This window comes from Rattus norvegicus, chromosome 5 (genome assembly GCF_036323735.1).
Source record: "Rattus norvegicus strain BN/NHsdMcwi chromosome 5, GRCr8, whole genome shotgun sequence".
Classification (NCBI taxonomy): Eukaryota; Metazoa; Chordata; class Mammalia; order Rodentia; family Muridae; genus Rattus; species Rattus norvegicus.
The window spans coordinates 47,865,792-47,879,477 of NC_086023.1; the positions used below are offsets into that span (position 1 = coordinate 47,865,792).

Consider the following 13,686-nt stretch of genomic DNA (forward strand, 5'->3'; position numbering starts at 1 on the left):
CCCCCACCCATTCACCCACCCCTTCCCGCCTCCCTGCTCTGACATTCCCCTATGGGGATTGGGGGTGTCCAGCCTTGGCAGAACCAAGGGCTTCTCCTCCCATTGGTTCCCAACAAGACCATCCTCTGCTACATAAGCAGCTGGAGCCATGGGTCTGTCCATGTGTACTCTTCGGATGTTGGTTTAGTCCCTGGGAGCTCTGATTGGTTGGTTGGTTGGTATTGTTGTTCTTATGCGGCTGCAAGCCCCCTCAGCTTCAGTCTTAAAATTAAATTTGTATAAGCCAGTTTTTCGTTCAGGACACTTTAAGAAGCCAGGGGCTCGGTTGGGACTTGGTGAATAGTGCTAATTGACTTTGCCACGAAAGTGGCTCTCTGCATATCTTGGTGAAGAGTGCGTAGAAGAACCTTCTAAAAGGCTTCTCGTGTTTTCTTTTAAGTTGAGACAATAAAGTTTGACACTGTTTTTGAAAATCCCATTCGTTTCAAGGATTTTTTTTCTCGCCACTTATTTTCGTAAGCTGTCACAAGGAAGGTGAAAAATCGGTTTTAGTTGAGAGCTATTGCCATTGAGACCATAAACTGAATTTATGTGAACTTCACTTGTGATACAGCACATGCAGTTTCGTCTCAAATTTGACATCATCATGTAAATTAAATTCAATTAAATAATTCATGTTTATTGAAGTATATAAAATTCATAACCTATTTTAGGCTCTGTCTTTTTAAATGTATTTGAGAGACGACTGATATAGCAACAAGGCAATCGAGAATTTTAAGAACGTGGCTCCGTTATAAAATAACTGAACTGTAAAAATCCACTCCTTAAGAAGTAATTGTCCAAAAGAAAAAAAAAAGTCATGGTCCATGCTTCCATCACCGTTTTCTGCATTTTCCTTTTAAAAATGTAAAAGCAGAAAAAGGTTCTACTCCTGTTAGAGGTCTATGCCTTCCATTTGGTCTGTGCATCAGGCTGCTGACTGACGCTGCTATTTTGATACGGTTAAGTCACTCCTCTGACAACCATTTCTCCCACCCCACAGCCTCTACTAAATGAGGCACTTCAGGACCATATTGTCTTTATTCTTGGGATGACGGCATCTCAACCAAAATGAACCGATTCAAATTCGCTGGGAAAATGTCTTGCCATCGGAGAACTGAATAATGGTGATTCGCTATCTTCACTGTTGTTAAGTGAAGACAAGACTTAGCCAGTGCAAAATCTTGTTTCATGCAGGCTCCAAACATATATGACAAGTACCTTCCCCCAAATGAAAAGGACAGACCATGTCCGAAGGGTCATCAGGTGACACAGAACCCAACTGGCCTACAATGATGACTGCTCCCCGCTCTCTTTCACTGCTACGTCCATTGTCTACACACTGCCTAATCTTGAAGCCATGACAGTTTTTTAGCCAGTGTGTGCTGACCATGAATAAATGGCTCAAAACCGTATGCTTTTAAATATAAGCATTAGATTCACGTTTTATTTTTTTATTGAAAGATGAGAGCTCTCAAAAACCTTTTGATAAGAAAAATAAGTGTGGGCCTAAGTATACCGTTGTTTTCATGACACGTTTTCCTAAAAGAACAATAAATCTTCTGTAGAAATATTTGTTAATTTAGTCCAGAAATATCTGAATATTATCATAAAATTTTATGCAATATGTTATCATAGCCCCAAACTAAACTTTTGTGTTTACCAGAGTCAGAAAACTCTCAAAGAATTGTCCAAGATTGTTTTAAATGCTATTTTTTACTGAGGCTAAGTAGAATGGACAGCATATCATTAATGAGAAATTTGTAATAATGTTCACCATGAGGATATTTTATTTCTGGTAGCACATATTTTCACATTGCTAGATTATTTTCTTACCAAAAATACTTATATTTTCATTGCAATGTTGTCATGATTTCAATTTATGTTCATAATAGGTACACCTTGTATAAACTTACTAATTAAAAATAAATGTAATATATGCTAATTATGTTTAGATCCTATTTTCAGATATGATATTATTTTACTAGAATGTTTTCATACAAAATAGTGTTCTCTCAAAATTAAATTAAGCTATGGCTAACTGTGAGTATGCCTATTCATTATGATATATTTGTTAACACTAATTATATAAACATCTATATATATTTATATATATTTATATATTATATGTGTTAATATATTTAGCGTTTCTTCATAGAAAGATATTTTTAAATCTTTTCTTATTTTTGTTATAATTGAAGGAAAATTTCATTTCTGTCACTAGACTCATAAGAACTTAGTGCTCTTATAGTCAGCAACAGAATTGCACGCAACTTTTATCCTAATGGAAAGGTGGTAGATGAGCAAATGAGCATTGCTGTGTGCTTAACGGACGTGTATTTGCATATCTATTCATAAATTGTTTTGAACTGCGCATGAAGTTTAGCTAAGAATATGGGTTTTGTTTTGTTTTGTTTTGTTTTGTTTTGTTTTGTTTTGTTTTGTTTTGTTTCGGAGCTGGGGACCAAACCCAGGGCCTTGCGCTTGCTAGGCAAGCACTCTACCACTGAGCTAAATCCCGAACCCCAAGAATATGTTTTTAATGGGAGAAAACCCATACTCAGTGTTGCAACTCTCTCAATGAATTAAATAGGATGTGGACATTTCAATAGAATCTCTGGCACATAAAATGAAACCTTCAAATTAGATTCTCATGAAAATTTATTATAGAAAACACAAGTATAAGTTTGTTATGGAATTCAAGATCTAAGACCTATTTACTTTACTTTATAGTTATTTTATTCTTATACTTGGTATGAGATTTTTGTGAGTTTTAGGTTTTATAAAAACATGTTTTCTTTTTCATATTTACCCTGAATTTCCCAGAATCACCTCTTTCCCTGTCCTTTCAACATTTTGTTTCTTCTTCTTCTTCTTCTTCTTCTTCTTCTTCTTCTTCTTCTTCTTCTTCTTCTTCTTCTTCTTCTTCTTCTTCTTCTTTCTTCTTTCTTCTTTCTTCTTCTTTCTTCCTCCTTTTCTTCTTTCTTCTTCTTTCTTCCTTCTTTTCTTCTTTCTTCTTCTTCTTTTCCAAATTCTTGAAGATCTGTTTGTTCTGCTCATATACTCTTGGATATGTGGATACACCCTTAGCGGGGCAAACAACCTATTCTCTCCCAGCAACTAACAATTTCCACTCACTCCGTGTCTTAGGGATGAGACTGTATGTCCAGATTCTCTCCATGCTGAAATTTAGCCTGATTTCAGTTTGAACCAGTTTTGAACATGCTGTCAGAACCTTTGATTTCATAAATTCAGCTGCTTCGTTGTGACCAGAGATGTCTCCTTGTTTTCTTGTCATCCTCAACCTTCTCTGGCTTTTATACTCTCCCCACCTCCTCTTCCATAATAGGCAAGGAGCTTTGAACCTTGGAAAGGAAGATGTAGAATATTTGTTCCCTTTACAGATAAACATTTTATAGACTCTTACTGCATCTTGGCCAGTGGTGGGGCTGTAGCTCACCATAGAGTCATCTCAGATGAAACTTGAGAGACGAGTTTCTTTATGGAGATAATAATAAATCACTAGAAGTCAGTTTAATACTATGCCCATTTAGCAATAATAGTAGTAATGTTCTCCCCTGGGACCTAAGACATGTCTAGGCATAGGTTCTTGGCCTGATAATCGTGCCAGGTATGAGTTTCTTCTTGTGGACCCGGACTTGTTGCTCCCATGATATTCATGCTACTATTGTGCCTATGGGCATGTCTTCCTCAGGTCATTGGCGTGTAATACATGCCTCACAGTGGGCATGACTGATGTTTACATTTCTTCTTGGAGAGCTTGCATAGCACCTTCCAGTTTTCTAAGTAGAAATGGAGATGCAGGGTCAGTAGCAGCTTTACTTCATATGGACAATAACTCAAGTATTTGCTGTCTTCTGCAATTGGAGTTAGCATCAAGTTCTAGAGGGTAAAAAGAAATGCACTCACAGTAGCCTGTCTTTGAGCATCTGTGGGGCTTCATTATCTAGTAATTGCAGAAGAAGTAACACATTCCTGGTACTGATCCTCTTATTGGTTAGCCTCCAGTGCCTCCTGAGAGCATTATAGGGTAGCTCTGTTTAATATATGTTTACATATGCCTTTTAAAAGCTCTTTAGTTTTATGTATTCTTCCCCATATTTCTTCTTTTAGAGACATATGTGGATTCATTTAGTTCAAACAGATGCATTTTTATATAGTAATTTCCACATGAATTTTTGATCATTAATATAGATATAGTGACATGTGTTCTATTTTCTTAGATTAAAAACAGATTATGTTCTACTATGTTAATATGATACCATACAGGTCAACCTATTTTTAAGCAACACAATTCTGGATCATAACTGTGTGTCAGTCATTAGAATAATAACTATCAAATATTGAAACGTATGTGCAAGCGTTCTGGTTACATAAGAGGAAATATTGTTTTCATTTTTCTGCTTGCTGTGGAAATTGTTTACAAATATGTCACTTAATGGTATTGACAAAGGCAAATCAACTCTACTCTCATTGGTAATAGAATAAACTAATTGTCTGAGATTTCCATCTACTTGGAAATGAAATATATATATATGTAAAACTTTCACAATGCCTCAATTTGTCAGGTAACTCTAAAGTAGCATTAAAATTTATTAGAGAACAAGAGAGAAACTATCTTTGTGAAAACTTAATTTTTCAGTGTGTGTGTGTGTGTGTGTGTGTGTGTGTGTGTGTGTGTGTGTGTACGCGCGCGCGCATGCGCTCCAGAATTTTTTTCTCAGATTGGCACTTTTAGATTCAAGTTGCTCAAGTATCTCTTAAAGTTTATCGTAGACAAACAAAAATGGAGGCATAATGATGCTTTGCTTTTTTAAATTTTAACTTTTTAAAATCTACAGATTTTATTCCCCTTCCGGTCCACCCCTGATTGTTCCACATGCCATACCTCTTCCCTGCCACCCACACCCCTGCCCCCCGGTGTCTCCACAAGGATGTCCCCACCCAACCAGAACTCTAAACTCCCTGGGGCTTCCAGTCTCTTGAGGGTTGGCTGCATCTTCTCTGACTGAACCCAGAGCCAGGAGTCCTCTACTATATATGTGTTGGGAATCTCATAAAAGCTGGTATATGCTGCCTGGTTGGTAATCGAGTTTCTGAGAGATCTCAGCGGTCCAGCTTAATTGAGACTGCTGGTCCTCCTACAGGGTTGCCCTCCTCCTCAGCTTCCTCGAGCTTTTCCCTAATTCAACCAGAGGGTCCGCAGCTTCCAGTCATTGGTTGGGTGCACAGATCTGCATCTGATTCAGCTGCTTGTTGGGTCTTTCAGAGAGCAGTCATGATAGGTCCCTTTTTGTGAACCCCATCGCTTCAGTAATGGTGTCAGGTCTTTAAAATGTGATTACCAGTGACCTTTATTAGCATCTTGGAAATCTCTGTGACTTCTGTACCCTAGGGCTGCTTTTGTGTCATCACATGCCACCAGCTTTCCTTAACTACTGTCTTTTCTTAATTCTACCACCTCTCTTTTCTTGTCTTGCACTTCTCTGTTTCACAATCCAATCTTTTCATGCTTTTCTTCTATGAATTCTGTCCTGCACCGAATGTACACATTACAGACCTAATTGTGGCGGAGAAACTTTCCTCCAGGAACTGATATTCTATTGAAGTTAGTTAGTTATCTGACCATTTAAATACATTAATAAGTTGCACTGTATTTTGAGAATGATGAGTAAGAACAGGGGTTGGACCGGAGCAGTGAACCATAGAAATTCAATGAGAATTTTAAGCAACAGAAGCGGCCCGTGTATGCATCCAAAAGACTGTACGCTGCTTCGTGAGTTCTTGTAAATAGAAACTGTAGGCAGGCAACAGAGAAAGTCACACTCAGTGGACTTGTGCCTTTTCACTTAGGTTGCTGGAAAGCCTTGGGCTGGTTTTAGAGAGCTGTGATGTAATCCGACTCTAGAGCCAAGACACTGTAACAACTGTAATCGTATTCCTTGGCCCAGTCTCTTCCTTTCATATCATGGCTAGATGTCCCTTTTATCCAAGGAAAAGAGATATAAAATCCTACTCTACCCCCCACCCCAGCGTACCATAGAATCTAGGACTAAAAGGTACCAACATTGGTTTAAAAAAAAAAAGAATGATTGATTTGCCTTGGGAAAGTGAAAATAAGCCCTAGTCTCGGCACTGGCATATCTCGAGGTAAATCTTCACAGATGTGTTAGTTTGCCAATAAATGCAAATAATCCAATAAAACTGTTTGCACCGTTTGTGTCTCCAGTCTAGAACTAAGAAAAAAATCCTTAAATTTTCAAACTCTCAAGTCCCTCTATTGTCTTTCAAAATATGAATATCAAGCAAGTATGCCAAATGTAGGCGGATTTAGGCACCTCCACGCCTCCCTCCCAAAATGCCTGTTCAAATCAATTAAAATGCTTCCTCGATGCCCTCATTCACTGGATTCTGTGATTTTATCAGAACGTTTCCATTGTCTCCTTCATTTGAATGCTGTGAAGGGCTGTCTTAAACAACAGATGCAAACCATCTCTCTCCTATTCTCTTCTCAGACATTTATGTGTTGCAGCATGTGAGGAGCATATTAAGTGGCCTTCAGGTAATAGAAGTAAGGTTTCCACAGATAGTGCTTGACAATTCAATCAAAGAAAATCAAGGGGAACGATTTATGGAAAAGGGTGGCTTACCGTTGGCATTCCTGAGGACATTTACAGAATAAAGAGCAGCCCCTTCCTTGCTTGTTACAGTATAAAAATTCAACAGCTGCATAAATCACCTATATACAGGTGAGCTTGAAGTATTTAAAAGGCCAGGGAAAGCCTACTTAATTTCTATTTTAAAATCTAGTACAAATAGTATCTATTTTTAATAATGTATTGGTCATGTAGGTATTCTTTTTTCCTGTTGCTTTAAAATGGAATATATTATATCTAGTTTTATATATCTTCACAGTGGATTTCCATCTCTGGTTCATGACCCCTTTGGGGCTCCCATATCAAATATCCAGTATATCAGATACTTACATTATTATTTATAACCATAGCAAAATTTCAGATATGAAGTTGCTATGAGGCAATTTAATGGCTGTGGGTCACCACAACATGAGGAACTGTATTAAAGCGATGTAGCATTAGGAAGGTTGAGAACGCCTGCCGTCAAGTTTTTGTGGGCTAGATCTAAAATGGTAGACATTACTAATAATTCCTGTCTCTCTGTACAGACTTCATATTAGCATGACTCTCTACTAACATAGCATGTCTTGTACCTATTCCTGGCATCCTCTCTGAATTTTATTAGTATATAAGCCCGGGTACTTTCATTAGAAGAGACTGAGTGAGATGATTTGGTAACAGCAAGACATAGCTAGAGCAATGAGAGAGTATAGTGCTGTCGCCTATGGTGTCAAGATAGTCTGCCTCTTTCGTTTTTGTTTCCTTTCCTTCCTCCAACTCTCCCATATAACCCCTACTTGCTCTTTTTCAAATGATTTTAAAATATATTTTAATATATTACATATATATATGGATATTTCAATACATATATAATATTTTCCATATATTTTCTGGATATATGTCTTAGAATACATAAAGAACTACAAAACAAAACAGTGTACTTTTTGGAAGAGAGAGTGGGAAAGCTGGACAGACTCCTTGAGATAAAATAAAAAGCATGGTGTGGAATACAACTCCTCGTTTCTGATCAGTGTGACTGCAAACAGGGTTTCAACTGAAACAGCCCGAGCTGTAAGCAAATCAGATTGAGCTTCAAGGCAGGGCAGTTGTGTTTGGAAAGTCATAACTCTGAGAATAAAGTTTGACATGTATGGAGTTTATGGCCTTGTGATCTCTGATTCGACGTGTGGTTTCCTTACTCTGTGTGAAATATGTAGCCACACTTCAGGAAGTGGCTTTGAGGCTAGACAGTCTGCTGGCACCTGGCTGCGTATTCGTAATGATGTTAACCAATAAGATATGGCTAAAGTCGGGGAACATCTTCTCCCTTTCTTTCTATTTTAGATGTGCTCTCCATAGGGCTACATCTCTTCATGACTCCATGTCCCTCAATGCAGTACTCTCTTCCAGTAACTGTTTTTCTCCAGCTCTTCCCCACTAAGGTCACAAAAGCAAGGATAACTTCATTTATAAGCTTTTTTTAGCACCCATAATAAGAATCAGAGCTACTTGTTTCCAATACTGGATTTTCTATATTGGATCCAGTTGTATTCAATTTACAGGAAACGCTAATAAATAAATCAGTCTAACTCAGAGAGTCCTATGTCAGTGGTCACCACCAGCATACATGAGTGAGGGTAATGGAATCTTAGGAAGGGAAGCGAGAGCGGGAATGTAAATCGTGGTTTGGTAAGGAAGGCTGAAGCCTAGGCTGACCCATGTGATACTTAGAGAAGTGACCAGTGGAGAACCAGAGATCAAAATAGTAAGGGATCATGACTACTAACGCACCACTTCCATGGTAGTTAATGTCGGCATGCATTGTAACAGGACGAGCACGAGCCCTGGAGTGTGTAGATGATGGCAACTTCAGATAGAAAGCGTGTGACCTCGGTATGCCTATCAGCCTATCAGCTGCTATGTAAACATAATCCTGATTCAGAGCTTGCGAATAAAAGACTCAAAGAACAGATTTACCCAACTGGCAAGTTTGGTGCTCTGCTAAAGAGACTGCAAGCTGAAAAATAAGCAAGTTTTCTATATGGAGGCAAGAGTTTTAGAATTACTGACCAAGCCCAGCCATTGGTGGCACACACCTTCAATCGCAGCACTCAGGAGACAGAGGCAACGGAATCACTTGAGTTCTTGGCCAGTGTGATGTACAAAGCAAGTCCCTGCGGCAGCCAGTGTTACACAGAAAAACCTCATCCCAAAAAAAAAAAAAAAATCAAACCAAAACTACTACTACTACTACTAATAATAATAATACAAAATAAAATATAATTACTAATTGTAGACTGATACATTTTATAGATGTCTGATTTATTTAATAAAGATTATAAAGTTATTAACAACAGACATTTATTTCTAAAATTTTACTCCTTGAATATCACATATAGTTATGCATTTGTAGAATAGATTTTCATTTTAGGAAATATGTTTTAGCCTCTGAAAATTCCTGGCCCGCTCTCTACACTATGGGATTCGCGTCAGGAACTTGTGAATATGTTCGTTTCATACAATCAGAGAAACTGAGAGAATAATTTAACCAATTTAAGAATTTTCTCATATTTTCTAACTAAAGTACTTTACATGAATTTGCCATGTTTGCATAATATACTACTAAAATAGGAAGTTCAGTTGGGATCAATTTTAAATCTGTGCGCGTGTGTTTCAGACTTACTGGTTGATGGCTGTGATGTGCTGGGAAAACCTTATTCATAAATAAGTTAGGAAATCCTCACTCCTGTGTTCTTCATTTCTTAAATGGCTTAAGTTTTATGTTAAAATTTTAACTTATCAAGATGTGTCTAATGTGGAACTGTTCCTGACTCCTTTCCCACTAATCTCTCCAAGCTCTTTGATGCTATTTACTGTAAAGTGCCTCCTTCACACAGCCTTTTGAAATGCTAATTTTTTCCCAAGGCTATATAGAGATGAAGCCAATTTCCAGACTTTCTGATCTTATTTAATTCTTCATTATTTGTCTCGTTTGCCAAATGACATTGTTTTACTTATCAAAGATTTAGATGTTTATATTTTATAATTTGTGTCACCTAATTACAGTTATCTCAGTTTTATAAACTTTCATGAACCATTCGTTTTTTTACATCTGAATTTTAACTTAATTTTAATTTTTTTCGTGTTGATTTATTTTTTTCTTACCCTGAGGACATTGTTTAGTTATGATCTCATTGAAGTTATGAATTAATTTGGTTACAATTGATATCAGTCCAACACCAAATTTCCCATCAAAGAACATAGGACATCACTATGTTTAATTAGATAGATCTTTTTATAGTCCCATAAATATCATATTCTTTATATAAGACCTAAATGATTAAAGACAAATAAAGATTGACGTATATAATATAAAGGCTAAAATTTTCCATTGATAAAATTACAAATATTTGCTTTATTTTAAAAATAAAATAGGAGTGTCTAGGGGTGAAATATTTCACAAATCACAAAATAAATAATCACTCATACAGTCTTCCCCAGTGAACTTTTTCACTAGCAGTGTCTACACCACATCAAGTGTTTCATGCTGTACCTAGATATGTAGCCTTTCAAACTCTACAAGGAAAAGAAATCTCCCTGGTTCCAACCCAGGAATCACAGTGTAGCAAAACAGAAAAATCAATGCCCAAAATACAAGAAAATCTGAATTCTATGGAACTTGTACCAAAATTCTATCTTCCTTTTACCCTTTCCTCCTTTTTCCTAATGATTTTTAACTTTAACTAAAGTTTAATTACATCACTGCTCCTTCCCTAATGCTCTCTCCAACCCCACTCCTTCCAATTTCTCCCACACCTTTATTCTCTCAACTCTGTGGTCTTTCGTCTTTGATTATTGTTGTCAGATAGATACAAGTATAGATGTAGCTACAGATATGAATGCATAAATATATAAGTAAACCAGCTGAGTATATTTAGTGTGGTGTGTGTGTGTGTGTGTGTGTGTGTGTGTGTGTGTGTGTGTGTGCGCGTGTGTGTGATTTCAGGGCTCGGGTAAAAAAAAATCTTCAACACAAAGCAAGTTAAAATTCAGATGTGAAAACTGAACTGTTCATAAGAGTTTATAAAACTAAGGTAACTGTAATTAGGTGACACAAATTAGAGACTAATCCCAGGGGAAGTGGAATTCTTACCTCTCTCAGCAGCCCTTAGTTGTCTGTGGTTCTTTGTCTAGGGGTGAAGCGCCATGTGATTTCCCACTCGCAACATTAGTATATTTACTCGTGCTATTGTTTGGATAATGTTTGGGGAGGAGTATTGTAAATACTCCTGTATTGTATTGTAAATTCCCTGTTCTTTCTAGGAGACGTATTCTCACGGTTATTTTACTTCTTGAAACTCGGGGTCTGCATGTAATTTTCTGATTTGCTCAATAAGAAAACTGAACTAAACTCTATTGGATAAAGAGTCAGCAGATTCTTAAGTTTTTCCTGTGACATTAGTAAAAGTTGAGAAGAACTCAGCCATGAGTTATAATCATGGCAAGTATTATAAGCACTGAAATTCAGTCCCGGGCAAACCTGTGATATTTCATAAACCAAGAAGCTGAGGTAAACACAATATATAAAGGCATATATATATATATATATATATATATGTGTGTGTGTGTGTGTGTGTGTGTGTGTGTATACATATTTATATATATATATATATACATATATATATATATATAATGTCTTACACATGTAAAACTGTACCCCAACCTTCATCTGTGTGACATAAGTAAATACCTTATCTTTGTGGACTTTCAAACACCCTTGCATAAAACATCTCTTGACTATATCACTGTTTTCTTCGAAACTTGTCAGTTTTGTCCATGTCCATTATACCCTGAATTTTCTTCATCTGTGTATTATATCTTAACTGTGTGCTTATCTTAACTCAAAATTGTCAATAGGCCAAAAGCAGAGGAGATGAAAGAAAGTCACAGAAGGAATCCCTGGCTAGCAGAGTCAGTGGATACCACATGTTTCTTTGAAACGTACCCTGTTGGGTGGTGAATATCTAAAGGTAACCTTTGCTCAGCAGAGGAGTAATGTTGCTCATACTCACAGAATCCTGAGATGATTCCTTTCTAAACCTGCGCAGAATCGCGTGCAGCATATTAATGTGGCAACAGGGATGTCTTGAATGTTCTTGACAGAGATGTATGCTGAGGTAGAAACTTAGTAGCTTACAAAGCAATTAGCTCAGGCTTTTGTAGTGTGGCTTCATGCAGGCTTGGAGTTGCAGTATATCTGAGCTTCAATTACTGAGTTCCTGTTTTCGGTAAATAGCTGCCCTGTAGGTTGCTAAGTGCTATGGCTGACAGGCTGTATATGAAAAAGCTTTTATTTTAATAACCAGTGGCAACTTGCACTTATAAAAAAAACCTTTCATTTCTCAAAATACTTCTTTGGTTCAAACCCACTGAAGAGAATTGCAGTCACCTCTGGGAGAGTAGACCTAAACCAGTTATTAACCAAGGACCAAATGGGACATCAAAGAATAGGAGTTTCTAATACCAGAGTCAGGGAGCAAAATGGATCCTTGAAATGAGCCTTGGGGTCTGTATGTCTCAGTTCCAGAGACAGGAACCAGAACGCATTCGTGAATGAGGCTTAAGGTTTGTGTGCCTAAGATTGAACAAAGAGAAGTTATATTTCAAAATGTTTTATTTAAGACCACTCTACAATAACCTGGAAATAAGCTACCTCATCTGTCTCAGTGAAAAATCAAGTGTGCCCAGACCATGAAGAAGTGGTGGTGTAACTGTCAGCTGTTAGAGCCATGTGTTTTGTGAGCTTAGAAATTATTTTAACCCATCTCTTAGTGACAAACTGGCGAGAGTGCCTTTCCTAAAGATAACTTATATTAATCAATTAGGAGAATGTTTTTGGACTTTATCAGTGTGTAGCATAGGGAAGTTGGAAAATCAATAGAAATCCATCAAAAACATATTTTGGAATAAATTTCAAATTTTAGAATAGATAGATTTTGTGTACTAAATTTATGAAACGTTATGAGATATAAAAAATATGGCCATTAGTATTGTGAAGCAATTTGACCTATCCAGTCCTTACTGTTTCCTCTCATTTTTTTATGGCAGAGGAAGATAAAATCTTTTTTATGAGACGTCTCCAGTACACTACAGCCTCAAACTTCTATCCTCAGGATCTACATTTTATGTCATGTATCCATTGCACTTGGGATCCGTGTCACTCATCTACATGTCACTTCTACCCCACCTATAATATACATAGACATACACTTACATACAAATACACATACATATGTATATATATATATATGTGCGTGTGTGTATGTATATAATGTTTTCATTATCATATTCATGTCTGCTTTAATGTGTATGTTTATGACATAATTGGTTGATTTTCTGAATTAATTGGAAAAGGAAAATGACTAGGGAGAGCTAAACCAGCTTTGGAGGAAATCATGTGAAGATGTATGTGAGAATGGTCCAATTCAGAAAATTTATTCTGATGAGAGTGAAAGCTAAATAACATAAAGGGATAGAAGTTCCCTACAATTAGAAGAAACAGATATTCAGTTAACTCACTAGTTTACACATAGTAAATAAAAATCAATTTCATGGAAAACATTGTTAAAACCAAAGTGTCCTTCTGACACTTGATTCAATAAATAATTATCAGGGAAACCCTCTCTATGATAAAAGTTTTGATACAGATGACTATAAAATAAAAATATTAATATAAGCCACTTACTGGGAGAAAATATCAAATATGTGAAACATATGGAATCATATTATTTATATATTCTTAGAAGTAACAAAAATCTTAAAACAAAATTATGAAGAAAATATTATAAAATGTGAAAAACTGAACCAAGAAGAATGGGTAATAATTTAATAAACGAGAAAAAAATGGCTCACACTGAGAGTGTGGCGAGATGGCTCTGTAGCACAGCCCATGCTTGTCATCTCAGCACTGGGAGGTCTAGAGCTTGCTGGC

The 13,686-nt window shown here is 36.7% G+C and overlaps 1 protein-coding gene across 10 annotated transcripts in view; it reads left to right on the plus strand.

Moving 5' to 3' along the window:
- The window catches only part of Epha7 (Eph receptor A7), a 153,414-nt gene that overhangs the window by 94,016 nt on the left and 45,712 nt on the right, over positions 1-13,686 (plus strand). The window lies entirely within an intron of this gene.